Genomic DNA, 12,813 nt, shown 5'->3' on the forward strand with positions numbered 1-12,813 from the left:
GGGCAGTGACCATGTCTTATGCATCTTTACCACCCCTAAAATGCCTACATTAGTAGCACTTTAGTAAATGTCAATGTATGACAGTGGCTTGAAATGGATGTTTTCCTGTAGGGCTCCTGGGACAATTTTTCACTACAGAAATTTGAGGACCAGAGGCCGAAGCACTAATTTATAAATCCAGTGATGTCATGGCTACCACCATATGGTAGATTGTGAATAATCCAGTTTATAGAAGCTCATAAATTTACTCACATTATCAGAGGTCTTGTCAGCCTGATGCAGTCTTATCCGAGGTGGCCTTTTCAGCTTCTCCAAGGCGAGGATGGAATCAGGAGAAGGAAAAAAAATTGATTCCATGTTGTCAAGATGCTGCCTGTGCTTTTTGTGTGGAACCGAGTGATTTGAGATTACGTTTGTAGTTGGCTGCTCCTTAAAGATTAGTTTTAGAGTTCTGCATACGTTGCAGGAATTCTTTAGTGTTCTTTTCATGGAAATTTTTATACATACGTGAAAGTAGAGAGAATAGTATGAGTGAACCCCCATGTGCCCATCCCATAGATTAAACAATTTTTAACTCATGGCTAACCTTGCTTCATCCACATACTACAACTCATCCTCACTTTCTGCAGAGCATTTTAAAATAAATCTTACACAGCATGTTATTTCATCCACAAGTATTTCAGTTGTGTCTTTTTTAAACTTTAATTTTTATTGTATATTGGAGTATAGTTGATTTACAATATTGTGTTTCAAGTGTACAACTGATTCAGTTATACATACACATATTTCTTTCCTTTTTTTAAGTGTTTCTTTATTTGGCTTTGCCGGGTCTTTGTTGCAGCATGTGGAATCTTTTTAGTTGCCACACGCGGGATCTAGTTCCCTAACCAGGGATCGAACCTAAGCCCCCTGCATTGGGAGTGTGAAGTCTTAACCACTGGACCACCAGGGAAGTCCCTCTATTCTATTTTAGATTCTTTTCCCATATAGGTTATTATAGAATATTGAGTAGAGTTCCCTGTGCTATATAGTAGGTCCTTGTTGATTATCTATTTTATATACAGTAGGATGTATATGTTAATCCCAACCTCCTAATTTACCCTCCCCCCATGTTTCCCCTTTGGTAACCATAAGTTTGTTTTCAAAGTCTTTAAGTCTATTTCTGTTTTGTAAATAAGTTCATTTGTATCATTTTTCTTTTAGATTCCACATATAAGTGATATCATATGATATTTGTCTTTGTCTGACTTATTTCACTCAGTATGATAATCTCTAGGTCCATCCATGTTGCTGCAAATGGCATTATTTCATTCTTTTTTATGACTGAGTAATATTCCATTGTACATATGTACCACCTTCTTTATCCATTCCTCTGTCAATGGACATTTAGTTTGCTTCCATGTCTTAGCTATTGTAAATACCGCTGCAATGAACATTGGGGTGCATGTATCTTTTCGAATTATGGTTTTCTTTGGATATACACCCAGGAGTGGGATTGCTGGATCATATGGTAGTTCTATTTTTAGCTTTTTAAGGAACCTCCATACTGTTCTCCATAGTGGTTGTACCAATTTACATTCCCACCAACAGTGTAGGGGGGGGTTCCATTTCTCCACACTCTCTCCAGCATTTACTGTTTGTAGCCTTTTTGATGATGACCATTCTGACTGGTATGAGGTGATATCTCACTGTAGTTTTGATTTGCATTTCTCTAATAATTAGTGATGTTGAGCATCTTTTCATGTGCCTTTTGGCCATCCGTATGTCTTCTTTGGAGAAATGTCTATTTAGGTTTTCTCCCCATTTTTTGCTTGGGTTGTTTGCTTTTTTGATACAGAGCTGCATGAGCTGTTAGTATATTTTGGAGATTAATCCCTTGTCTATCACTTTGTTTGCAAATATTTTCTTCCATTTTGTGGGTTGTCTTTTTGTTTTGTTTATGGTTTCCTTTGCCATATAAAACCTTTTAAGTTTAATTAGGTCTCATTTTTAAAATTTTTGTTTTCCTCTTCACTACTCTAGGAGGTAGATCCAAAATGATATTGCTGCAATTTGTGTCAAAGAGTGTTCTGCCTATGTTTTCTGCTAAGAGTTTTATAGTGTCCAGCCTCATATTTAGGTCTTTAATCCATTTTGAGTTTATTTTTGTGTATGGTGTTAGAGAATGTTCTAATTTCATTCTTTTACATGTAACTGTCCAGTTTTCCCAGCACCACTTATTGAAGAGACTGTCTTTTCTCCATTGTATATTTTTGCCTCTTCTGTCGTAGATTAATTGACCATAGGTGTGTGGGTTTATTTCTGGGCTTTCTATCCTGTTCCATTGATCTTTATTTCTGTTTCTGTGCCAGTGCCATACTTCTTTGATGACTGTAGCTTTGTAGTATAGCCTGAAGTCAGGGAGTCTGATTCCTCCATTCTGTTTTTCTTTCTCAGGATTGCTTTGGCTATTCAGGGTCTTTTATGTTTCCATACAAATTTTAAAATGTTTTGTTCTAGTTCTGTCAAAAATGCCATTGGTAATTTGATAGGGATTGCGTTGAATCTGTAGATTGCCTTGGGTAGTTTAGTCATTTTGACAATATTGATTCTTCCAATCCAAGACCATGGTATATCTTTGCATCTGTTTGTGGCATCTTCGATTTCTTTCATCATCTCACAGTTTTCGGAATACAGGCCTTTTGCCTCCTTAGTAGGTTTATGCCCAGGTATTTTATTCTTTTTCATACAATGGTAAATGGGACTGTTTCCTTAATTTCTCTTTCTTATCTCTCATTGTTAGTGTATACAAATGCAACAGATTTCTGTGTATTAATTTGTATCCTGCAACTTTACTAAATTAATTGATTAGCTCTAGTAGTTTTCTGTGGCATCTTTAGGATTTTCTATGTATAGTATCATGCCATCTGCAAACAGTGACAGTTTTACTTCTTCTTTTCCAATTTGTATTCCTTTCATTTCTCTTTCTTCTCTGATTGCCATGGCTAGGACTTCCAAAACTATGTTGGATAAAAGTGGCAAGAGTGGATATCCTTGTTTTATTCCTGATCTTAGAGGAAATGCTTTCAGCTTTTCATCATTGAGAATGATGTCATCTGTGGATTTGTCATATATGGCCTTTATTATGTTGAGGTAGGTTCCCTCTTATGCCCACTTTCTGGAGAGCTTTTACCATAAATGGGTGTTGAATTTTGTCAAAAGCTTTTTCTGCATCTATTGAGATGATCATATGGTTTTTATTCTTCAGTTTGTTAACGTGGTGTATCACACTGATTGGTTTACAGATATTAAAGAGTCCTTGCATCCCTGGGATAAATCCCACTTGATCATGGTGTATGATCCTTTCAATGTATTGTTGGATTTGGTTTGCTAGTATTTTGTTGAGGAGTTGATTCTTTAAGAGAAAAGAACTTTAGAAAAATAACTGCAATACTATTATCAAAACTTAGAGTTAACAATAATTCCTTAATATCATTAAATATCCAATAAGTAGAATTCTTAAATGTTTACAATTTTGGAAATTATCAAGGAAAAGTGATTACAATTGAAATTTGTAATCTGTAATGAAGACCAGTGCTTGGTCTTTATTTGTCTGTAAAGTGACACATCGATAAAGTGCTTAGGCAAATTGTGAAATCATTTTGTAAAAAGCACATCTGCAAAATATCGGTAGTTTCCAGGAGCCTGTTATTTTCAGGGTCTCATGAAAATACGTGCAGTTTGTAGAGAAGCTCTAGCAACTGTGGCATCTGTTAGCAGGAGGAGTCTTTTTGGCTGGTGAGATGGTGAATTTAAGGATCTACGGCTGGGCTGAGGTTATGTGGAGAGTACTGAACTCATCCTCACCACGCCCAGGTTATGCACCCAAATTCCCAATTTTTGTGTTATTTTCGACAAAGTCTGTCCTCAGTGAAAACCATCCTGCTCTATCACTGGAAATACATTTTTTGCCTGTGATTGGGTATTGTTGAGAACTTGGCATTGAACCAGCCAGACAGCAGGACATGGGTGTGTATTATTACCCCATCTCTGTACATCCAAACATGTTTATCTAACAATGGAAAGACCTCCTGCAGACATTATGAGGACAAGATGTATAGATGTTAAATGAACTTCTCTGTAGAGCTCTCCAAACACATGTTGGCAGTTGTGACAGGGAGAGTTAATTTGTTAATACTTAAGAAATTCACTGCTTTGAAGACAAATAGCTCTATGCATAGTTACTGTTAAATATTAATAATAATTATTATTATATAGTCAGTAACTGGCTGATTACTCTTTTAACTGATTCATTCTATGAAACTGTGTTTTAAAGAACTGTGAGTTCTTTTTGGAAGGTTCCCAAAAAGCAGGACTGGACTTTTTAGCAAATTTGCTGTTATTTATTAATGTCTAAGTATAAGAAAGGCATCCTGATGTTTCTTGGAATCATCATTTGCAAGTTGTAAACAGCTTTCAGTGTACCATTTATAAAAGTACAGCTCCAATTCTCGTTACTATGGGATAAACAGTATTATTTCAAGAGCTCGTTCTTGGCTTTTCCAAAACGTCCTGTTTAAAATCGTAGGCAGAATTTGATCAGTGTGTATTAGTCAGTGCTGTGCTCAAGCAGAGGAGATGAAAAGCAGTACATGACCAGATCCTTATGCTTTTGATCCACCCTCAGAAAAGAGCCTGGCGAGTGCTGGGTTTTGTAATAAAAATCACTTCATCCAATGTTAATGTGGAAACAACTTGATTTGTTTGTGTGAATAAAGTTCTGGTGATCTCATTTAAACCCGGGAAATGTTATAGTCAGACTGTAATCCATCCTATCTGATACTTGCTGTGCCCAGGTGTGGCTGTGTCGTTCCTTTTCCTACAGAACAAGGGAATCCAATCACTCTAGTCTCTAGACTGTGCAGCTAAACTGTACAGGAGTCTTATAGAGACTTAACCTTTTCAAACACACAGTGACATCTCTGCTTGGACTCAAAACATATAACAAACATTTCACTTAGGAAATTTGACCTAGAGGGTAGAGTTCTTATTTTTTTCCTTTTTGCGCATGCAATAGGCTCATAGAATCTTTCTACAAATACCAAATATGAACCTAGTTTAAGCTGAATAAGTTCTTTGCAAATTAGCTCTAAGTTCTTAAACTTGGGAGCAGGGCCTGAAAAACGTATGGGTGTCCCCAAAATTCTGATGTGTGGGCATAATGAGGGGAGTTGTTAGGTGTGTGTAAGAATTGTAGACATGATTTGAAATGAATTTGGTTCATAACATAGACATGCTGTCCACATTTTGGGGTAAAAATTGACATGCCAATGAGATTTAACTAATTTAACATGGTGAGAACCTTGTTTAACTCAATTTGTTTAAGATCATAAACAAGTTAGACATTAAATAAATGTTTTGGTGGTGGCATTCCATGGGGTGAGCATTTGGAAAGCATTAGTCGTTTTGTGCTGGTTGTTATACTGCAGTGACTAAGGTGTATCAAGAAATTGAATCCCTTTAGTATTCCACCTACATACCTTTAGGATGTTTAAAGGAAACCATCATTAGTTGTTTACCTTTTTGCTTCTCTACAAAAATATCTCATAGTGGTGGAGGTTAACTAGGAACACTATCAGATATGACCTCCAATAAGAAAAATATTGAGAGACAAAGACAAAGAAAATTTAGAAAGAAGTATTTAGGGTGGAATGTCAACAGGTTCATCTGCTCCTCAGAAGCACCCAGTGTCATAGATCCCACCCACCAAGAGGTTTAAACAATTTCCTGAGGACAATTAGGAAAGAGATGAAATACAGAGTCATTACTATGAATGGCTGCTAGGACAGCATTATTGCTGTGGCAGAGACCATCAATACCACTTAGATATAAAGAGCCTACTTTTCACTTTAGATAATTTATATGTGAAAAGTATCATCAGTTATAGGACTGTAAATGTAAAGGAGCTGATGATAGCACTTGAAAATGTGAATCTGAGGCTCAACATGAAATATTTGCAGCCAAGTTGCTGGTTGGAAAATTACTCATCAATCAATTTTCTTTCTTTTTTTAAACACATATGGCGTCCTAAGTTAAACAGTTACAGGTTACAAATGATTTATGTAGGACTTAGCTGATTTTTAAAAATCTATTTCAGAATATATACAAAATCATCTCTTGATTTTCAAGTTCTTTCTTTTTACCATCTGCTGATGGGTACTTATATGAGCATTTTTATCAAACCAATGGTACAAATTTCAAACCACTGTTGCAACAATATCTCATTCATTAATTCATTACTGGACAAAATGTGGAATGCTAACTTATTCCACATGACCATTGGAGAATATAGACGTGAAAGATGGTTTCCATAGTCAGTATAAAGAAGGCAGAGGAAGAATTTAACAGAACATGATCTGTATCATGGGACAAACAGCGTGAGGTGTTAGCAGAAAGCAGGTTAAATTGGACATCCAAATCAGCTAGGAGTGAGGAGCTAGCCCAGAAGGTTTCCAAAAAGTGAAGTTATTTGATATAATCTCTGAATGAGTTGGAATTATTCTGATGATGAAGTGAATGGAGGAAAGGTATTTGTGGCAGAGGAAAAATATTTGCAGATCCATAGACGTGAGGGTGTGTGGCTAACTAAGGGATGTGCAAGCAGCACCTATCACTGGAATATATAATGCAGTGCTGGCTGGGAGGGTAGATAGGGGTCATATGCCACGCTAAGAACAAAAATATTTTCTGCTCATCTTTATTGCTACAAAATTGTCTTCTTTGGTTAGAACAAACAAAAACAAATGGGATAGATTTCAGATAGCATCCCAAACATAGTTCCAGAAACACTTTACTGCTGGATGTGAGGGAAAAAAAAACTGAAAAAAGTATAGGATTTCAGATTGACTCTAGTAAAGTTGTATTAAAAACTTTATTAACAACTTGGCTGATGAATTTTGTTTGATTTGTTTGCCTAGACTTCCTTTTGACCAAAATAGCACTTGAGTTGTGTTGAGGCAGGACATATCTACCCCAATCCCTGGGGTGATCCTTGCTTTCTTAGCTGCACTCCACTTCTCTTTCCTACTCTCCCTCCCACATCTCACATTTTAAAGCCCCATATTTGCTGAAAATTCTGCTGGAATGTGAGGCCAGACACAGAGGTGTTAAAAAGGGTCCAATGCCAGTACATCTGGGGATCCTTAGTAATGAACAAGGGCCAAGAAAAGGAGTAGCAGAAATACAGAGGAGCATACTCTTTACAGGGTCTGGAGGGACCAATGGGATGAAGTGACTTAAGCCCTGAGACATGATTTCACTTTTTTCATCTAGTAACAAATCATCTGACCTCTCTTACCCTTTTGAGAGTGTCCTGGTCACCACAGCAAGCAGATATACATAGATGTGGGTGGTGTGGGGGACCGATGTCTTCTATGTGTTTTCTTTGAGATTATTAACACATTGAATATGTCATCCTAAATGAACCACATTTCTGAGGCTGAGATTTGAATACCAAGGTCACACAAACCAACGTATCTGTCATCTGGCTCATAATTTCCTTCCTTTCCAATCCTCTAGCAAAGCATTTAAATAGAATTTTTTGATAGAAGTAGACTATAAGCCAATGAGTGATGTCTTTCTCTATGCCATATTGTTCACTAGAAGTAAATTTTCTTTGTCCTTATGTGCTGACCGTCCCTTCCTCCTTCTACACAATAAGAATTTAAATTTGTTCATGGGGGCAGGAGGCTGAGAAGTAAGACCACATGTGTATCAAGATATTGACTATTTTTTGGAAGAATGTTTTATTTTAATAAACAACATATGGTCATATAATTGCTATTATCTGACACTAAAAATAAAAATACTCTCCAGGTTGGGACTTTTCAACCCAATCGTCTTGTGAATACCTGAAATAAATGAGTAGCCTTGGATATTGTAATTTCATCTGTCAGGAAGTCAGGCAATAATTCCCCTGGATGCTTTAAACCTATGATTATGTTAGAGACTCTGAGACTGATTCAAACTCTCTCAAACATTGTCCGGATCTTTGGAACCCAGAAATGACAACATAGGTGTACTCAGAGTGCTCTTTGCATGAAGAACTCCTATGTGAGATCTGCCTTATCAACTGAACATTCCAAATAAATAAAAATGAAACAAAGGCATGTAGCATAGGTCCCTACCTATTTTACAGGTTATATAAATATCAGCTTAAAATACCTAGGCAAGGAATCAAACTGGAAAATGGGAAAGAATAAGGATGGTAAAATAACTGATTATATGAGATAACTCCTATTCCTTTCTCTTGGTAACTAACAGACAAGCTTAGTAACTTACACAAACTTATCTCTTAGTAACTCATCCAAAGTTCAGGAGTTGGGGGCTTCCCTGGTGGCGCAGTGGTTGAGAGTCCGCCTGCCGATGCAGGGGACACGGGTTCGTGCCCCGGTCCGGGAAGATCCCACATGCCGTGGAGTAGCTGGGCCCGTGAGCCATGGCCACTGAGCCTGTGCATCCGGAGCCTGTGCTCCGCAGTGGGAGAGGCCACAGCAGTGAGAGGCCCACGTACCGAACAACAACAAAAAAAGGAGTCAAAGTTCAGGAGTTGAAGTGCTTCATCCTGTTGCACATATAACTTGCCTCTTGTCCCTCTATATCTCAGGAGTGTGTAATATAATGATTCTAGTCCATGACTCTTCATGGACTTACTGTTTATTTTCCTCCAAATGGCAAAGGCAGAAACAGATTGAGTTACTTAGGCAGAGTTCTGTGTTAGAGCTGTGAACCACCTCTTCGCCCTACTTTTTTTAATCAAAAGGTTTCTTAGGTTTCGATTCAATCTCTGTGGCTGTTGCTGTTGCGTAAACCTCTTGCTCCAACCTTCTGGGTGATCTTTTGGGACCGTGCTTCATCTCAAATGTTTGCTTCTCCTCCCAGCACACCTAGAGGATAAAATGCTGCCTGCTTTCTTATTTATGATTGTAAATTTAAATGGTACATTTTATATTCTCAAGCAATATTTACACAGGACTTAAAGTAGTTCTTTCTTAAACAGAAATTGAGTTTTTTTTTTCGCTGCAAATGAATATTGAGGGCTATATTTTGCTGTGCTTTTTTCCATCTTCCCAACTATAAAATAGCAATATTTTCAATTTTATCAGCTTCCATCAATTGTTTCCTCAAAAATCAGATTAGAATATGGTGAGAGGCCATTTGTCTATTAGTCTAGCCTAATTCTTAGAAGAAGTAAAAGAGAATTGAATGAGATTAGAGAAGCGTGAAGTTTGTACATTTTATACTAAATGAAATCAGCCAAAACAATAAACATTAGCTCAATTAAATAACTGTTGGAACAATGGATTGTTTATGTGTGTGTGTGTGTGTATGTATGTATCATGTGAATGTTGCCTTGATGGTCTTATTCTGCTAATAAGATGACATTTGTGAAACAAAAGAGAATTTTTAATCATGAAACTTCAATCTGTATTCTTGATACACTTGCAAGAAGCCCTCTCTCCAGGAAACCCAATTTCTTCCAAGCCTTCCTAATATGAAAACCATGAGGCATAAAATTAGCAAGTAATAAGAAATTTCACTTTCAATTTCATAATATTAAAGTTGTCCCTCGGTGTCCACAGGGGATTGGTTCCAGGAACCCCCACTGTTGCCAAAATTCAAGGATGCTCAAGTCCCTTAGGTGAAATGGCCTAGTACAGTCGAGCCTCTGTGTCGGTGGGTTCCATGTCGGTGTGTTCCACCCGCGCACACACACACGACACACACATCTTCATGGAGTTCTCATGTTCTCATTTCTAAACCCAAGATATTATAAGTGAAAACTTACTCCAACTCATGAAACATTTCAAATTCACAAGTGTTTACGTTTGGGCACAGAAATCTTTACCAACATTGACCTACTCTATAATCATAAAGAAGGTCTTCTAAACAGCAATAAGAAAGTATGTTAAGTTTTCATATCTACCTGTACATCAGTATTTGAATTTTCAATGTGCTTTTCATTGGAAAGGAAAATTTCATGCTATACAAAGGATAGAAAATAATAAAATCATACATCATCTGTTTATCATACTTCATACAGGGAGGAAGAGTACTTGTTTTGTAAAGACCAACAGGATACACGATGCAAAGAAAACTGCAAAACTGTGCATTGCCAACACAACACAGGTGTACACCACATGAGGATATGAAACAAGCCAGCACTAATGGGTGTGTTGACAGCTATGAGTCTACACTGTGTTTCTCCCAAAGTGCACTAGTGTGTTTGTTATGTGTTACTTTACTTTTTTATTTGTTTTAGAAATCCTCAAGCCCACCCCTAAACACAGTGGCTAAGTACTAGGAGTGAAGATGAACCTGCCTGGAAAACAGTTGTTGTCAGTGAGTCTCTTAGACTCATATTGATGTTAGGGAACCAATTTCCCCCTTACACCCATATCTATCTGGGAGGTACTACGGACGGAGTTCATATCTCATGTAGACCAGATAAATGTATAAGAGCATCTTTAATCTTTGCAACAATTCTATAAAGTAGTGTTTCCCTATCTTACCTTATCATATAATCACCAGGACAGTATTCATTAAAAAATATAGATTTCTGGACCACATCCAGTTCTACAGAATTAGTCTCTATGAGGAGTCTGTGAATAAGTAGTTTTTAAAGACACCTCATGAGATTTTTAAGATTAGGTAAGGGAAATGCTGCTGAAGGTAGTATTATACCGATTTTATCAAGGAGGAAATGGAGACTCAGCTAAGTAACTGTATAACAAATTAACTGTGAAGGTGTAATTCAAATTGCAATATAACTCCAAATTTCTACCGACCATGTTACCTTGCTGCAGGTCATGAGGTCAAACAAATTTGTAAGGCTACAATGAAAATTCTGTATTATAGACATTCAATTCTGGATTTAAAAGAAAATGTAAAATTGTGTAGTTTCTTCCTCTGTTTTGGTTAGGACAGTTATACTGAACCAATTGCAGAATTATAAAGGGCTTCATAATTATATGCGGAGTATAAAGGGCTCCAACCACTGCTGCCAAAGCATTCTAGAAATGCTTTTTGAATATGGGATAAAAGTGTTCTGTCCTCTATATTCCAAATGAGGGCGAAATGGTCAAAAACAAGCAAAAATAAAAAGCCATGTACTGTTTAGATTTCTCTAGCTGCTGAGACCATATGGGAAGGGTTCCTCTTCCCATTCACCCCTTGATCAACAGCAGTAATGGACATGTCACAGTTGAGAATATGGTCTATGTTCAAAGTAGAGAATTCCCTGGAATCTCTTTTCTGCTTAATGACATACAGAGAACAGGGTGAAGCAACTAAAGTTGGAGAGGACCCTGCCTTTATTTCACAGAATTATTGTTTCTTAGGATTTAAATGAGGCTTTCTGAATACATTGGGGAGGTCAATGAACCCCTGGCAGAAATCTATCATTCCTAATTTATAATCCAGGCAGTATTAGTAGAAATTCTCTCAATTTTGAACTTTTATATCAAAAATCAAATGTCTAACAAACTTAGCCTTGAAATGAATATGTATAAAAGGTATTCAAAGGTTTTCCACGGTGTGCACAGCATGAATTGTTTTAGGGAATCAATTTCCAGATCCTTAACTTCTGTGGTTCTTTTTCTTATAATTGTCTGGAATATGTCTGTGTTTACAATAAGTCTTTTGCTATTTTATGTGGGAAAAAAAGAAAAACCGTCACGCATTCCAAATCTTGATATATTGCTTTAGTCAGAGGTATAAAATCCACTTTTGGATGTAAAACTAAAATAGAATTTGGAATATTGGTTTTAACAAAGATATTCTTAATGGTTGATCAGGGCATCCTAAATGTACAAAGGCACTTTCTTTACTTCTCTTATCTTCTTCTTGGATTGACCCCTTGATCATTATGTAGTATCCTTCCTTGTCCCTTGTAACAGTCTTTATTTTAGTCTATTTTTTCTGATATGAGTATTGCTACTCCAGATTTCTTTTGATTCCCATTTGCATGGAATACCTTTTTCCATCCCCTCACTTTCAGTCTGTATGTGTCCCTAGATCTGAAATGGGTCTCTTGTAGACAGCATATATACAGGTCTTGTTTTTGTATCCATTCAGCCAGTCTACGTTTTTTGGTTGGAGCATTTAATCCATTTACATTTAAGGTAATTATCGATATGTATGTTCTTATTGCCATTTTTTAAATTGTTTTGGATTTGTTTTTGTAGGTCTTTTTTCTTCCCTTCCTCTTTTGTTCTCTTGTGATTCGATGACTATCTCTAGTGTTGTGTTTGGAGTGCTTGTTCTTTTTTGTGTGTGTATCTGTTGTAGTTTTTTGGTTTGAAGTTCCCATGAGGTTTTGATATAGCAGTCTCTCTATATATACAAGGTTGTTTTAAGTTGCTGGTCTCTTAATTTCAAATCCATTTCCCATTTCCTGCATTTGTGCTCTCCTCTTCTCATGGTTGCTGGTTTTGATATCATACTTGTATGTGGATGATTTCCTACTTTTACTGTATGTTTGCCTTTACTGGTGAGCTTTCCCATTTGTGATTTTCTTGTTTCTAGTTGTGGCCTCTTTTTTTTTTTTTCCCCACCTAGAGAGGTTTCTTTAGCATTTGTTGTAAAGCTGGTTTGGTGGTGCTGAATTCTCTTCGCTTTTGCTTATCTGTAAAGCTTTTGATTTCTTCATTGAATCTGAAGGAGAGCCTTACTGGATAGAATATTCTTGGTTGTAGGTTTTTCCTTTTCATCACTTTAAATATCCTTCTCTTATTACTAATTTTTAAAAAGTGAATCTTGGTCCCAGTTGGAAAG

At 36.8% G+C, this 12,813-nt stretch overlaps 1 protein-coding gene and 1 long non-coding RNA gene across 8 annotated transcripts in view; one reads left to right on the forward strand and one right to left on the reverse strand.

The window, feature by feature from the left end:
* Positions 1 to 12,813, reverse strand: part of LOC109548741 (uncharacterized) — a 410,920-nt gene that overhangs the window by 96,400 nt on the left and 301,707 nt on the right. For 5 of the 7 annotated variants that reach the window (XR_012331920.1, XR_012331918.1, XR_012331919.1 and 2 more), the window contains one exon: positions 9,458 to 9,794. The exons of the other annotated variants lie outside the window; for them this stretch is intronic. This is a non-coding gene — a long non-coding RNA (uncharacterized lncRNA). Of the gene's footprint in view, positions 1 to 9,457; positions 9,795 to 12,813 lie in introns of those variants that run through there. 7 annotated transcript variants of the gene reach the window in all.
* Positions 1 to 12,813, forward strand: part of DKK2 (dickkopf WNT signaling pathway inhibitor 2) — a 102,281-nt gene that overhangs the window by 77,303 nt on the left and 12,165 nt on the right. The gene's annotated exons all lie outside the window — the stretch shown is intronic.

The sequence above is a fragment of the Tursiops truncatus genome, chromosome 5 (assembly GCF_011762595.2).
Source record: "Tursiops truncatus isolate mTurTru1 chromosome 5, mTurTru1.mat.Y, whole genome shotgun sequence".
Lineage (NCBI taxonomy): Eukaryota > Metazoa > Chordata > Mammalia > Artiodactyla > Delphinidae > Tursiops > Tursiops truncatus.